At 39.4% G+C, this 17072-nt stretch overlaps 1 long non-coding RNA gene across 2 annotated transcripts in view; it reads left to right on the top strand.

The window, feature by feature from the left end:
- The window catches only part of LOC118519476 (uncharacterized), a 517670-nt gene extending 503476 nt beyond the window's left edge, over positions 1 to 14194 (top strand). Inside the window, exons 9-11 of one of the 2 annotated variants that reach the window (XR_013449842.1) lie at positions 2213 to 2344; positions 13542 to 13583; positions 14098 to 14194. This is a non-coding gene — a long non-coding RNA (uncharacterized LOC118519476). Of the gene's footprint in view, positions 1 to 2212; positions 2345 to 5734; positions 5795 to 10744; positions 11695 to 13541; positions 13584 to 14097 lie in introns of those variants that run through there. The other variant, XR_013449843.1, reaches the window with a different exon arrangement.
- The last annotated feature ends 2878 nt before the right edge of the window (positions 14195 to 17072 follow it).

The raw sequence follows: 17072 nt of genomic DNA, 5'->3' as shown, positions 1-17072 counted from the left end.
CAGGGCTCAGCACAGTGCATGACACATAGTCGACATCCAACAAATATTTGTTAAGTGAATGAATGAATAAAAGGTGACTGAAATGGCTAAATTTCCCAATCAACATTAAAGTTAATGCTTGGACTTTTGTAAGTGAGGCATTTTACTATAGATTTTATTTCCTTGAACAACAAATCTGTGTTCAAGGTAGTCATGGTATTTTGTAGTGTCAACCCAGCATCTTGAATCGTTCTGCCAGAAGCGCCATATCATCTGCATTTAATTATACATTTACTGTATTAAAAACCTTGGTTATCTCATTACAACTGGAGGGAAATTAAAAGGAATGCCAAATAGCACACTAGGGACCACTGCAGAGATAGAGTCTAGACTTCAGAATAGCAATGGCTATATTTATGATCTTCTTCCTGGGTTCAAGTACTTTCATAATTCTTGATATTAACTCAATGAACCCTCCAATTTCCCCAAACTTATGTAAGCAACGTTGGTATCGTGGTAAGAAAAAAAAAAAAAACAACCTGTATTCAGTGTAGCATGTATCTTGTACATTCGCAAAGCTAGCACTCTCCTCTGCCCATAACCATCTCTTGTAAAGCTCAGCAAAACTTCAGGAAAAATTTGTATCCTCTCCCAATAGCATCAAGTCCCTCTGTACAGATATTGTGTTGTGTTGGTCAATGTGCTTGTTAAATTGACCCAGTGCTTATGTTTTAGTTAGAACTGATGACAGTGACATAAGTCAATATTACTTATCACTGTCCTTGATCTGCTCCTCAGGATAGGAACTGCATGTATCTGCTTCCAACAGGTTGGGCGAACATCAGTAGTAAATAATACATTATAAATGTAGGTCACCTGCTGATTGGTGGCAGCCACTGACAACCATAAGTTTGCTTCCTGGACATATGAACCAATAATATTTCCTTCCTCCATCCTTTCAAACCACCCCCTTTCCAAATTTATCACTTTGTTTTTAAAGAATCTTACTCATCACCTAGTGTAAAAACACAAAATCTAAATTTAACCCGATCTGCCCCCCCCAAAATGTGATCCCTAATGTGAGACACTTTGGGATATATAGACATGTTTTTGTTAAGAAATAAAATGGCTTAGTGTCCTCCAGTTATGTGAATAAATATAAATTTAAATCAATGAAAATGAAACAACGTACTTGTCTTTAGAATCATAGTATATTTGAGGAATAGAAGTCCATGATCATCCATCTGCTCTAATAATCCAGTGGCCTCTAATTATGGATGAGGAAAAGGAGACCCAGAGAAGTGAAGTGGCTTGTCCAAGGTCATGTGGTTACTTAAAGGCAGAAACAGTGTTTCTTAATGTCCAATTCAATATGATTTGTGGATCCTAGAGAAGAGGATATGACCGGGTTTGTAGACTTGCCAGTCTTTGGCTTATTCTATTCACTAAGATTAGTATTTCTAACTTTTCTTTCTGAGTAGCCATTTTCAGTTTTTGTGAGGCTATGGTTCACTTGATAATTCTTTTTTTTTTTTTTTTTTGGTGATTATTTCTTTTTTTTTAATGTAATTTATTATGTTATGTTAGTCACCATACAATACATCATTAGTTTTTGATATAGTGATCCACAATTCATTGTTTTCGTGTAACACCCAATGCTCCATGCAGTAATTCTTGATGTAGCATGTTATCTTGTAGAGAATGCCTGTTCTTACTCCAGTTGTGTTACTAGAACAGACATCCCTTCATTATAGCTTCTGTTTGGCCTGACTCAGGAATAGGAATGGCTTAAAAGGAAACACCTGCCTGTTATGTTCTTCTTCAATTTCAGGTTAATTGCTATTGGCCAGTGCCCTTGATTTCAAAAGGCAGATGTTCTCTGTGAGGAAAAAAAATTTTAGATACATCCCCTGCATAATTTTGTTAAATCCTACATAATCTGGTTAAATCCTGAGATCACTCTTGAGAATTGAATGAAAATACCGTTCCCCATATTTATTATACATCTATAATAAAAAAATTAAAAAGATATTATTTGTTGTATTTATATGATAGGTCACCAAAAAATTAAATTTCAGTCTCCTATTTAGAGATTACGCTCATTTTTAGCTTTGAGGGCAGGGTAGCAGTAGAGTTTTTATGGAGGTGGATAGATGAGGAAATTGAAGGGAGATTCTTCTGCACTTTGATTGGTTCATCTCCACCTGACTCTGGTCTTCTCTTATTTCCTCAGAGAAATATGCCTGCAGTACTTCATGCTCCTGGAATTTTAGCTGTTCTATCTGATTCACATCCTGAGGCACTTTACAGTATAATGTGCCAGTGGGCTGGTCTTCATCACTGATTCTGTGAAGTTTCTTTAAAGGTGAGCATCTAGTGACTTTGGGCAGAATTATCAGCATGCAGTGATAAAACTTGGTGCAACCAATGACTGTGATTCATCCTTAAAACAAAAACAAAAACAAACTGAGGGTTATGGAAGGGAGGGTGTGGGGAGATGAGGTAATTGCGTGATGGGTATTAAGGAGGGCATGTGTTGTGATGAGCACTGGGTGTTACATGCAACTAATGAATCACTGAACACAGAGAGAGAGAGAGAAGAAATGACAACCCAAATGTAGTAAAATTCCAGACGGAGATTATGCTAAGTCTCCGGTTAGTATGTGTAGATCAAGAACTTACCCAATTCAAACAAACCCAGAATTTGACAGGGTTACTTTGTTGGTGATGAATGTCTAGGATGTGATGAATTGCTTTAGGGGTACCCCTCACTGTGGCAGTGGAGGCCAACTTTGGTAGCCCTGGGCTGATCCCAGCAGACATCCAGTATGGGTGGATTTTGGAGAGAAGGTGTAGCAAAGTGGCCAAGAGCTTGGGTACTGAAACAAGACTGCCTGGATATAAACAAGGGGCCACTGCCTATTAGATATATGACTTTAGACAAGGTGGTTGTGCCTCAAATTTCTCACCCATTGTCCACAAAATAAGAACAATAATATCACTAACCTCACAGGATGCTGAAATAACCAAATGTACTAATACATGTAAAGCACTAGAAAAATTCCTGGTACATAGTAAGTGCTTAAAATGTTAGTATTAATGATAATTAGATCAAACTATCTAATAGCAATGTTAAGGAGGAAGCAAACCATGAACACTCATCAATGTCTTGGCCTTCATGAAAACTGCTCCACAAGTACAGTGGAAGCATTGATTTAGAAATTATTTCCAGCTGTGCTATCTTGGGCTCATTAACTTACCTCTCTGAGATCCAGTTTCTTATCTATAAAATGGAGTACTAATATCTACCTCATAAGGTTGTTATGAGGCTAAGTAATATCATGTAGAGGAAACATTATGCCTGATCCAGAGTAATGGTCAATGCCTATCACCTCCTTTCCCTTCCCACCACCAACACCACTACCAATCCCCTACAGTCAAATTGAGTCAACTGGGAAAGAATGCAGTTTTTGTGTCAGAGTTTTCAAAATGAGAAGGAAAATTCATTTAATTATTAATCCAATGAATATTTATTGAGAACCTACAATGTGCCAGGTCCTGTGCTGGGCACTTGAGATAGAATGGACAATGGGCCCAGCTTTGTTGGAATTTGCATTTACTGGAAATGGTCAGGCTTAGTGGGTGAGAGATCCTCACTTTGATATTTAAGGTACAGAAGGAAACATTGTTGATTATTATCTCTTATAAAATATCGAAGGAAATTTTTGTTTGAAGAGGAAGTCATCTTTGGATTCTTCTCTTTCTTTGAATTGGACTGCCAAGCTCCATCACACCACAGCCTCTGAGCTGGTGCTTCACTCTCCATGGAGAAAATAGAAGTCGAAGGGAACTGCATGTCATTGATTAGGCTAACTTCAGTGTCCCATCTGTCTTCATGGCTCAAGATCTTCAGTTGCAGTTCCAAAATCCTTCAGAACTTAAGACCAAATATTGGTTCTCACTAAGAGCTTACTGGCTGATTTAGCAGAAATTTGAAAAGGTGGCTGCATGCCATAGTGCTTTGTAGAGCTCAGAATCACGATGTTCTTCCCCTGGGAATTTAAAGTTTAACTTTGTCAAAACTATCTCAAACCAAATGAGGAATTTACAAGAAGAAAAACTGATCTGTGGGAGGGAGGAGTATGCTAGTGTGAAAGAAGTATGACCTTGGAATTGGATGAACCTGGAATCAGGAGAGGAGAGGTTAGAGGTATAGGCTCTGGGGTTGGAAATATCTTGGTTCCATTATCTTACTAGCTATGTGACTTTGAGGATGGTAGTGAACCATTCTGTGCCTCAGTTTCTTGGTCTACAACATGGGAATAATAACAACTTCATTAGGTGACTGGAGAGACATAGTGAGTCTAATGAAGATCCACTTGAAAATGTTTAAGGGGGGGGCGCCTGGGTGGCTCAGTTGGTTAAGGGTCGGCTTTCGGCTTGGGTCATGATCCCAGGGTCCTGGGATTGAGCCCCGCATCAGGCTCCTTGCTCGGTGGGGAGCCTGCTTCTCCCTCTCCCTCTGCCTGCCACTCCCCCTGCTTGTGTGCGCTCTCTCTCTCTCTCTCTCTGTCAAATAAGTAAATAAAGTATTTTTTAAAAAAGAAAAAGAAAAAAGAAAGAAAATGTTTAAGGGAAGAGCAGGGAGGTGCTCTTCCAGGATTGTGCTGGGCAATACAAGTGGGGAGGGTGCTGCAGGCAGGGGGAAGCCGTGTGTTTATTGAGTATCGGGTATGTGTTATGTTCTTTGCTATGTGCTGGGAAAAGAGGAGATACAGAGTAAAAAGAAAACAGGAACTGATTATCTGAGTACCAGATAACCTCCCACACATTATTTAACTAAATTTTCATAACATCCTTAATAGATGGTAACTTATATGACCTGTAGTTTGCAGATGAGGAAACAGAGATTCCAAATGTTTATACAGCCAATAAATGACAGAGCTAAAACTCAAACACTAAGTGAACTTATTCCCAAAATCTATACTCTGCCTACTCTTCAGAAGGTGAACAAGACCATATTTTTTTTTCCAGTGCGCTCATTGTCTAATATGTTAAAAAACGCTATGATTATGCAGATGGCATGGATTTCATAATTACAGACTCTAGTGTGAAAATGAAACTTTATTTCCTTTTATCTGAATTTACCTTAAGTCTTAGATCTGAAATTCCACCAATGGGAGAAATTTTAATCTTACCTGCTTAAGGTAAACAAAGTCTCTTCTACCATTTTCCCCCTCAGGTTTTTTTTTTTTTTTTTTTTTGGAGAAATATTCAGTCAATTTAGGAATTTTTTCTTCTTTCCCTTAACCTAAAGGTATTCTAAATTCCAAGCACTCAAATAATGTCCTGGTATTTTGTATGTGTCCATTCTCTGACATTGCTCACCTTTGCTGAGGAGAAGTCCATCTACCTCCATAACCACTGCCCCTCTGCTGGTGCTCACAATCTCTTCATGGTCTAAGCCCCATCCCACCATCTTGAGAACCAATCCCCTTCTTGATATTCGTATGCATGCCCTTTTCTCATTAGACTTTTCAACACATTGCAGCTCTTCGGGAAAATATGGGATTCCTCACATAGGACAGTTGATGATTGGGTGTATAAACTATCAGCCTGTAAGTTGTGACTTTGGGTTTCACTTGAAAAACTGAGAGCTCTTCATATGTTTACAGCAAAGAGTCATTTTACACTCTTATCACACTTAATGAATAACATGAAATTTATCGCCTACATCTTGGTCTCCCCTACAAAGAGAGAGTCTTCAGGTCAAGAATTTTGAGAATCTGGCACACATCTCAATGCCTGGTACCTGGTGAGTATTCAATATATGCCTATTTTAAAACAATGTATGAATGAATTCATGAATACTGAAAAATACATAAAAATTATAGATAGGTCTTTTTGGGCAGATGTTAGTGATATCCAAGAGTTCTTTAATGATGTTATTTTTACTTTGCTCACCTCAAATAAGAGACCACAGGGGCTAAGTTAAGGAAGAAAGATAGAAAATCATAATTGGGGAGATTAATCGGGGAAAGAAACAAGGAGACCAATATAGAGTACTAGCTATGTGTGAGACGCAGTGTTAAAACATCCGCATTAACTCTGCAAAGAAGGCTTTGCCTGTGCTGATCAATTTTTGATTAAAACAAAAATAGCCGAAATTTTTTTTCTCTTAGTTTGGACAAAATTATTTTGGACATTTAAAAAATGCCTTTAACTAAAACTCAAGGGAAAACTTCATGACAAACCATCTCACCTAAGTAAGGATACAAATTTTCCAGAATGTAGGTGTTAAATCCAAATCTGGAAGAAATCTAGCTACTAAACTTTTAATCAAACTTACTAAATCCTGAAGCCCAAAGAATTAATTCTGGCTGGTGTTTCTCTGGTGAATTGTGACTCTGTTAGGAAATCACGTAAGAGAGTTAGCATGAGCAGCCATGTTTGAACACTAAGTAAAGACCAGGTAGAATATCCAGGAAAAAGGAGAAAAGAATTATTCGTATCTGGTCCCTATTAAGAACCGGGCATCTTAAATCATTTTCTTCTTACAACAACTTTATAAGATGGGTATTATTATACCCGTTTTACAAATGAGGAAAATAAGGTTTGGAGAGTTTAGAAAACTTGCTCATTTAGTAAGTAGCAGAGCCAAGTTTTGTACCTGTGGTTGTCAAGGGTTAGGACATGGTGGGGGGCATTGCAAAAGCTGAGAGCCTGAGTTGGAAGGGCAAGGCTTGATGTTCAAAAGGCCCAATTAGACAGAAAGCACAGGCAGAAATGTGACCAAAGAAGACCTCAATATCCAGAATCAGAATGTGTGTACAGATGAAACCTGATAAAGGCTTCAGGCTAAGCACAAGGTAAAAGGCAGAATCCAAACTATACCAGTTTGGAATAGAGTGCTTCAGGGCTTAGAACACTCCATAGCAGTATCTATTACACTGAGTATTGATGCTGGGGCATGGACTGTCTCCCTTATGTCTGGGTTTGAAGCTGCTTTCTTGGCATGAACAAACAAGGCAAGTAGGTGGATAAGGCATGGGTCTACAGATGCCCCTCCTCCGAGGAGACCTCAGACTTTCCTGGGTGACACAAAAATGAGTTTGATGATATATAGTAGCTTTAGCATTAGAAACAAATATTTGGATAAAAGTTTGTCTCCAAGATAGGAAACAGAAATGTGGAGGTCAGGAACACGGCGGGGCCCACGAATCTGCCTAACAATGGGTGATGAGAAAGAGTTAGGTCAGTGATAGAACTCTTGACCTGAACTTGGAATTTTCAGAGAAGTTCAGGGAGGGTGGATGGAGTATGGGATCTAATGTACCTGTCAGGTAACTGATGAAAAGGAACATTTATGTCCTAGATTTTGAAGGTATTCTTCATAGCACCTATAAAAGCCAATAACTTCTATGGTGGCTAAATAAAAGGAGCTGCCAGCTTCAGTTGTGAACTAGTTATAATTTGGTGGAGAGTGTCATGATGTGGATCATTCACTATAGAGATGGGGTATGGAAAAGACTAGGTTATGGGTCCAGATGCAGAAAGGAATTTTCTCTTCACTCTTTGTTTGTGACATTGGGAAGCCTTTAATTTGAGAATGACCTAGTTTTTATAAAAGTCAGAATTCCCCAGCTTCACCTAGGGCAGCTCCTAAGGTTTCTCATTTGAGAAATGAGATGGTGCTATATCCAACAAGCATAAAATACAAGAAGCCCATCCATTAGGTTGTTTATTAAAACCACAATAGGGGTGCCTGGGTGGCTCAGTCGTTAAGCGTCTGCCTTCGGCTCAGGTCATGATTCCAGGTCCTGGGATCGAGCCCCGCATCGGGCTCCCTGCTCGGCGGGAAGCCGGCTTCTCCCTCTCCCACTCCCCCTGCTGTATTCCCTCTCTCGCTGTGTCTCTCTCTGTCAAATAAATAAATAAAATCTTTAAAAAAAAAAAAAACCACAACACATCAGCCCATACAGGCTTACCTTTTACCTCCTACACTTGGCAACATTAGCGTAAGTCTTCCCTTAATGACAGCAAAGCCATCATCTGAAGAAGAACATACCTTGGCTTGGAGATGGGATTTTCAGTTTTCTGTGAAATATCCAACGCACAATCCAGTTTCTTCCCTTATTTTTGGGCTGCTGGTGTTGGTTTGACTAGAGAGGTGGCGTACTCCTCAGGTGGTATTTGGAACCACTGTACCGCCTTATTGAATGCCAGCCAGAGCTCCAAGTCCCTGCTGTAATTTTTTTTTACACATCTACCACCACCATCAGGTTTTATTAACAGGGGAGACAGCTTTCTAATGAAATATGGCCCTTAGCTTCCTTTTATATTTGGTAATATCCTGAACTCTTTATCCAAATGAAGCATAAAGCACTTACAACTGTGTTTTGCCATTGCACTGACCGAGGAATATGTTCATTTGCAGTAACATGGGATTCAATGGAGTGGAAAATAAGCTCTGAAAATTGCTCTTGCCACGAAATTGTATCAATAAATAGGAAAAGCCCATTTAGATTTCACTGACCAATCTCCCCCCATGACAAAAATTAATATGGCCAAGTAGTGTGTATTGAAGGTAAGAAGCAGTAGGCACCAGAGGCTGAGCAAACCATGTGTCAAGGTCTGCCTGGTATGGCTAACCTATTTTACTGTTCACAGAACCAACTGAGGGTGCTTTTGTGGATGTGGGGGGAGCAATAAGTGGAAGATAGGTATAAGCCTCTGGGGGATGGAGCAGGAGGAAAGATGCTGGAAGCAATCACCTTAGGTCATTGACCACACTCTTACTGTTGTGTCTCTGAGTGTGCATAGATTGAAACCTTTCCCCGAAGGCATCTAACCCAAGTTAAGAAAATGCAAAGCAGGCTCATATTGTACTTCTTTGAGTCAGTGTGGCTTCTGGCTGTTAATTTCAATACACCATATTCTCATAATAAAATTCTAGCAGACCCGTCCGAAAATAAGCACATGCTTGATGTGTGGTTTATCCATGTGGAGTTGAATAAAACATCAAGTTCAGGTGTCAAGTAGTCAATTACGATGTTAAAATTTTGTGGAAAAAATAAAGACTTGTGATTGACGATATGGAAGTAAAGTTAAACTAAGAGTCAGAACTGACAGTTTCTGCACGATTTTGTGCAAACCAAATAATCTCTTGAACTCAGTTGCCATATTTGTCAAATGGACCTCATAATGGCTCTGCTGCTTGCTTCTCACGGTTATAATTGAAAGAGATTGTGTGTGAGCATCTGTAAACATTTAAGGTACTCTTATTACTTTCTACCATCAGGACTAAGTTGAAGAACAGTAATCATGAAGGTAAACCATACCTTTCAGAAACTACTCCTTTGTGCCACAAGGGGCAAAATTTTGTGGTGAAAGATGATGGACTTGGGAATCTGAGGAGCTAGATTGGAGTACTACGTCTCCTGCTACAACATAGTAAGCCCTCAGGCAGCTACCTTAAGATCTCCCATTTTCCTATCAGTAAAATGAGATGGCTATACTGGATGATCTCTGAAATTCCTTTCCAACACTAAATTTTGTATGTCTTTGGTCAAAGAGGTAGCATATTGGAAACCCAGATCATAAGCTAAGAATGAAAGAACATCTGATGTAATTTCTAAAACAAAAACATCACAGGTGTCTTGCAATTTGATGTTAAAGGACAAGGTCATGGAGGAAATTTTGGAGAGGTTTTAGAGAGCTGTACTCTCTAGAGTGAAATTGTCTTGAACCACAATCACATAACTTGCACTGTTACCAGATTTCTCTTTTTAACCCCCTTTTGAATCATCTGTCCAATGTCAGTGAAGCTTGCTAGAGGTGGTGTTGACATTGTTCTTTCCTTTCCAGATACCCACTGAGATTCTTAAGTCTTGGCAAAGATGTAAAAACTATGCTTTCTTAGGCCCATTGCCATGCTGGTAGAAGCTGGCTATATTGTTTCCTCACCTTGCCAATAGAGTTGCTTTGGGGAGCTTCTTATTCTGGATTTGTACAATAGTATGCAGGAAAGTATCCCAGGCCTCTTGCATGTTGACTAAGCCCCCTCTCAGCCCTCTAAATGCTTGTCAGGAGGTCCTGACAAGTGGTAACTCCATGTGGCACTCAGCATGGCAGAACAAGGCTCTTTTCTCCCTCTATATGCTCTTGCCAGGCTGCCCCTTCCTCCCTGCAGGGTTTCTGCTGCTCTCATTAGAGTCTAGCAGATGATCACACAGACTTGTAGCAGGTGGAACATGGAGGGGAACAATGACTTGTAGTCTGTGTCCCATTAGCAGCAAGGTGGGTGAGGAGTCTGTGCTGTGTTCTGTGGCTCCACTTGCCAGTTATTCTCTTGGAGAGAGTGCAACTCCTCAATCAAACTTCGAGAAGCTTTATCAGTATAGAGTCATTGATTCTCAGCTCAATATGGTGGTCAGGGTTGAGATTCCAACTTTGGTTGCCTTGGTTAGACCATCCATGGGGTCTCTATAATCAGTCAATATTCTTTTGAATTTATGAATAAAATATATGAAAACATTCTCTCTACAAAAACCCAAACAATACAGACAAACTAAAGCCCATTTACCATTGCCCATCATCCCATGTCCCTAACCAGAGGAGAACACTGTCAATCAATTAGTTTTTATAAAATATGGCTGTATGTAACAGGATGATGAATGGGAGTGCAGCTGAGGCATCTTTGGGAACCTCTCTGCAGGATTCTCTAAGAAGCAGTAGAACTGACTCTGCTACCATCACCCTGTAGCTTTCTCTACCAGGTATGAGAAAGGAAGTGAAAATGTGATTTGTTGGTTTAGAGAGAGAGTACTGTGGGTCTTCCCTTTCATCTCCATGGGGCATCAGAAGAGGTGCTTTAGCCTAACCCTCAAGCCAAAGGAGGAAGTCTCCAGGAGAAGCCCACTTTTATATTTGAAGAATGTCAGCAAGAAGAAGAACCTGGCCTCTAATGCCCTAGCTGAATATCTGCTTAAGGAGTGGACTAGCTGGTCTTCACTCAACACCTATTTGAGCAGGGTGAAAAGAGAATTGGGTAGAGAAGGAAAAATGAGGCAGCTACATGTTGTTTGGTTTGACAAGGATAAAAGAGTTTTCTGTGCCTCAAGTGCCCATGGAGGAAGGTAGCTTGAACATTCTTGCTGTTACCCTGACTGCGATGGCTGACTTCCACAAGAGGAGACACTGCCTGCAAGGGAATGGGGTTTGAACCTTTAGGAAAGTGGGTCAAGGGAGGTCAGATCAGAGCTTTTCATCTGTTTCAGGAAGAATTCACTCATGGTCCTCAAAAAAGATGCCTGCCAGCTCAATGGCATCAAAGGCCAGACAGTGTCAACCAAGAGAGGACCTCAAAGGCACAGAGACTCTGGTTCCACCTCTCTACTCCTGATCACTGCAGGGGAGAGAGAGACCTAGAAGAGTGGGGAGGAAGACAAGCAGCAAAAGAACAGGCATCCTCCCCACTACAGGTCCCTCCAACTGGGGTCAGCCTGAACTAGGTGGGAGGAAGGGTGTGAGATAGATTATTTAAACCAGGATAAATGGAGAAGATTAACCTGGACTATTTAATGTGGGAAAGTAATTGGAAAGCTACGGGATCTGTCCTGCACATCATTAAGGGTTGGAAAGGGGAGATTCAGCACAGTTAAAGGTAGTGATTGAAAAAATAACAAAGCAATTCCATATCTGTATTACAGTGAATCAGATTTTTCAATAAACCAGTTATGTGCAAGATATAGTGTCGTTTGTGTTTTTTTAACAATAATAATGTCATAATGTATATATCATCCTATAACATGCTTTTTCTAAAGCAACAATATGTCTCAAAGATCTTTATATGTCAAAACACTTGGATTTTGTTATTTATAACTGCTGCATAGACTTACACAGTAAAACATTCCTAGAGTTTATTTAGCCATTCTGTAGCTGTGGGTTCTTAGCTGTTGTGGAATAGTGTGATGATTGGACATAGACTGTAAGAGAGGCCAGCGTTTGGCATAGATATCCAAAGTAGGGCCATACCTTCTGGACTGATTAAGAACTTGTCCAGGATTTCTGAATCTTTGAGGCAGAGTTCTAAGTTCTTGGAGATTGGGGAAAGTGGCAGAACAGGTTACCTAGGGATGGAATGGTCTTCTCTTCATCCTCCCAGTTATTGTTCTTCAAAGCCCCCATCGTACTGAGAGAGAAACAAAGCCAGTGATTTCAGGTCAACACTCTGTTTCCTCACCTAAAAACTGAATTAGTTCCTTTGCCTTCCGAATTTTGGTTTTGTAGCAATTAACCAATAATGTCAGAAAAGTACTTTGAAAATCCTGAAATGGAGATTCATTACAAACTCAAGGATTTCTTAAAACAAATTCCCTTACCAGTTGGATGTAATATTTCATATACATTTGTCAGAGACATATATTTTTATCTGTAATTTATGTTTATAAAGTAATGCGTGCTCATAACAGCAGAATATTTTTTCAGTGATACTTTGTCTCATTGCCAGTAATTACTGAACAGATGTAAGGGTATCCAAAAAACTATATGCAATATTAAACATACAATGCTGAGGACAGAATATATTAATGATTTCGTATTTTGTAGGACTCTAGTCATCATGGTCAAACACCCATAAATACATCTTAAAATTTAGTGAGCTCCTCTACCTAATGCTAAGAATTTTTTTATTGGCCGTTTACAGCCTCCCTCATGAAGCTTTAAAATGTGAGCATAGCATAATGTATAAACTTGTCAAATCATTATGTTGCACACCTGAAATAATGTAACATGGTGTACCAACTATACTCATTTAAAAATTTAAAAATAAAATAACGAAATAAAAATAAATAAATATGCCAAGCAAAATAAGTCAGAGAAAGACAAATACCGTATAATTTCACTCATATGTGGAATTTAAGAAACAAAACAGATGAATATAGGGGAAGGAAAGGAAAGGAAATAAAATAAGACAAAAACAGAGATGGCAAACCATAAGAGACTCTTAACTATAGGAAACAAACTGAGGGTTGCTGGAGGGGAGGTTGGTTGGGGGATGCGGTAACTGGGTGATGGACATTAAGGACAGCATTTGAAGTAATGAGCACTGGGTACTGTATGCAACTGATGAGTCACTGAATTCTACCTCTGAAACTAATAATACACTATATGTTACTTAAACTGAATTTAAATAAAAAATTAAATAAATACATACATACATACATACATAAAATGAGAGTGTCACACTTCTACCCAGTGGAACTCTTTCTCTAAAATATCTCTTCTTCTCTATTTTCTCCTAAGAGTAGAAGAATCTGGCATTGTTCTCCTCCCTCTATGAGTTTGGGCAGTTTTGACTTTTCCCATTGTCTTTTGTCTTTTGTTCTGTCCACCTTACAAAATCTTAGTGTTCATTTTTTAGCAACAAATACATTATTATTATCATGTACCAACCCAGGTTGCCTGATGGCATGAGTGTGCTTCTAGTCACTGTTCAGAGAAACAGCCACTGCAGGTATGTTCTTTTGATTTATAATTCTATTCCTGGCTCTCATTTGCAGGTGTCCGTCAAGTCCACAAGATGGTCACTGGGCATTTATAAGGTGAGGAAAAGCCTTCTTTCTCCTCAAAGCTTAGACCTCAGATGAGCCACCTGCCAGTGATTATAGCTTTTTTTTTCTCCTCAAAGGAAAAATAAATACAAATCACTTGGTATATCTGACAGCCTTCAATTAGAAGGATTTATAGAAGCACGCATCCGGAAGGGAAACTGAGAGCCCGTAGAGCTCATTGCCCTGTCTCAGACAGGTCAACAATCAGCATCCCAAGTCAACTAGCATTCTTTCTGTAGCTTTTCAGAATAAAAGATTACATTCTTGCTCTGGATGAATAATACGAATATTTAATAAACCTCATTGTAAGATGTTTCTCTTTTAACCTAAGCAGTAGAGTTGGAAATTACCAGCTCCTTGTCTGAATAGATCTATAGCCCCTGGCTGAGACTTGGCATTGGTAGGTGAGATAATTTTCTACATTTGAAGATAGTATCTTTTTTGATGCAAATGTATGGTATTTTTTTAAATCATTTTTGTGGTTTTCTTCGATACTTTCTCCAAGTGCCCAGGATCAGATCCAGAAAAGCTACCCCTGCAGTGTTACCATGGGCATAGCCAATCGAATGCTAAGAGGACTCTCAAGATTCCCTACAATAGGTATGTGTGGAAAAGATAGCTAGCTTCCTTTGTTTCGGATAGATTCCTACTGACTGAACGTCTGTGAGAGGAATGGAAGATATTTACTTTGAGGTCCTGTTTGTATCAGTAGGAAATCAAATGGAAACTTTTGAACAGTTTCCATAGAGGTGAAGGCAGATAGCAAGTCTGTTGCTTCATTCGGCTTTCCAGCCACCATTTCCGTCATCGTCATCGCTTGAGGTTAGGCAGAGCTTGCTCTATTGTTATATTCTTTGTGATGAAACCAGCCCAACCTAAAGCTAGTTAGCCAGAGGACTCAGGTCAGGCCAAGAAAACATCCTGGCAGGGTCACATGGCCTGTGTCCTGGGGGTGTATGCCACAGTACAAGGCGTGACTTCTCTCCTTTGACATTTTAGCCCCTCACTTTCATCTGTTCATCTCGGGGGAAGCAATCCTAGAATTGATAATATGATGAGTGATTAAGCATAGATTTTAATAATAACTCAGATTCTTTTTTTTACTATGAAGAATATGTATTATTAGTATTAGGGTTGCTTATGCCCTCCCATTTAGATTTCTTCCCAATAACAAGGTAACTGGGCACAGGAATAGTAATTTGAAGTTGCTCAGAAAGCTTAGAAAAAAAAAGGACTTGAAAAGTTTTATAAGAAATGTCACATACTCTACAAAAGACCAGATTTTTTAAATTTTTATTTATTTATTTTTATTTTTTATTATGTTATGTTAATCACCATACATTACATCATTAGTTTTTTTTTTAATTTTTTATTGTTATGTTAATCCCCATACATTACATCATTAGTTTTAGATATAGTGTTCCATGATTCATTGTTTGCGTATAATACCCAGTGCTCCATGCAGAACGTACCCTCTTTAATACCCATCACCAGGCTAACCCATCCCCTCCCCTCCCCTCTAGAACCTTCAGTTTGTTTCTCAGAGTCCATAGTCTCTCATGGTTCGTCTCCACCTCCGATTTCCCCCCCTTCATTCTTCACCTCCTGCTATCTTCTTCTTCTTCTTTTTTTTTAATATATAATGTATTATTTGTTTCAGAGGTACAGGTCTGTGATTAACAGTCTTACACAATTCACAGCGCTCACCATAGCACATACTCTCCCCAATGAAAGACCAGATTTTTTAAATTGAGCATATTTCTATTGAGCTGTTATTCTATGCCATGCATGACATAATATCTACCTTCAAGATCTTAGCCTATTCAGAGGGATCCGTTATAATATGTGATATATAATGTTAAATAATGGTATGGGAAGATGTTCCAGATCAGGTGTATCTGAGCTGAGTCTGGAAAAATGAGCAGGATCCAATTTGGTAAAAGAGAAGAGAAGGGCCAAGGGCAGGTGGTGAAGAAAGTGTGAGTAGCTTCTCCAGGAAACTACAAATTGTCCAGGATGGTAGAAGGTAGAGTGCAAGGAAGGGAATGATAAGATGAGGTTGAAGGGATATGTTGTGCAGGATGGTGGACAGTTTATAAAGCATTTGGGAGTTAGTTTGAAAGCAATAATGAGTCATTGCAGGGCAAGGACATCATCATATTTATGGTTTTAGAAGTCATTTGGATAGAGGGAGGGAGAGGTTTGAAGAAAACTGCACTGATGGAGGCAAAGTTGGAGGCAAGCAAACCATTTAGAAGATTGTTGAAGTAATTCATGAGATAGACCTGAATCAAGTAGTAGCATTTGTGATAGAGAGATCCTTATCAGATTTGGAATTTGAATCCTATTACAGAGGAAGAATTAATAGAATTTGATTGATTGCTTATGGCAATTAAGGAAGAAAGAACTCCACGTTTTGGTCATGAGGAGAAGGCACTGAATTGAGTTTTAGATTTATAAACTGTGAGATGTCTATGGGATATCCAAGTGGCAATGTCCAGCAGGTCTGGTTCTCGATTTGAGAGTCACCAGCATGTATTGGGAAGTGAAGCCCGAAGAGTGGGTGAAATTGCCCAGGAAATGTGCAGAGAATGCCTCACCCTTGCTTTTCCCTAGAACACAGCTCTTCAGGGACTGAACATGGGGGCTCAAAATTGACAGTGTCATTTCGTCTTGGACAGTGGTGCACACTCTGTTCTCTTTCCAGACTCTACCGTCACCTTCTATTATTACAATCTCATCAATATTTCATGATCCTTTCTAGTTTCCAGGCTGATAAGGACACATGTCGTCTTCTTTACAGCATAAATAGGTGTCTTGATTTGGATATTAGCCATGCTCATACACCAAAATGCAATGAGATTAAAGAAAAGCCCTTCCGCTGTATGTTGATGCCTCCAAGGCAGCTTCTCCAGTGACAGTTCCTTGCCTTGTTACTAGATGTGGAGGTGGTTGTTTTACTTTTAATTCTGTTCCTTGACTACCAGAACAAGATTCTGAAACCTTTGTCACTTGTGTTGGTTTCCACCGAATAGTCTATATATCTATTCATCCCTGACCACTTGTGAATTGTTATGAATGTTTACAGAAATGGGTGCGGGGAGAGGTGGGGCTCTCAAAACTTGATATTCTAAGGCCCGACAAAAGAGTAAATATTTTTAGATTAAAAAAGCCCAATTTCAGAGTGGCAAATAAATGCATCTCAGTGTTCTGATGATTCGAATGTTCTAAATGAGGAAGCACTGGAGCAGCATCTGTGCCTGTCTCATTCCCTTTGAGGCACTGGGAAGTAAGATGACCCTGAGCACCAATTGCTTGCAAATTTCTTCTTCTCTTCGAAATAAATTTGTGCTAGCAGGTCTCCCAATATGCAGATGCTGCCTCGTTGAGTCAAAAGAACATTTTAAGTAGAAGCATTTGCATTCTGGGGACTAGCTTCTGCACTTCTAAAATGAGATTGTTGAGAAGCCAGATATTCTT

This window comes from Halichoerus grypus, chromosome 7, assembly GCF_964656455.1.
Source record: "Halichoerus grypus chromosome 7, mHalGry1.hap1.1, whole genome shotgun sequence".
Taxonomy (NCBI): Eukaryota; Metazoa; Chordata; class Mammalia; order Carnivora; family Phocidae; genus Halichoerus; species Halichoerus grypus.
The sequence above is the reverse complement of the archived record's forward strand: the minus strand, read 5'-3'. Positions and strand labels throughout refer to the sequence as shown.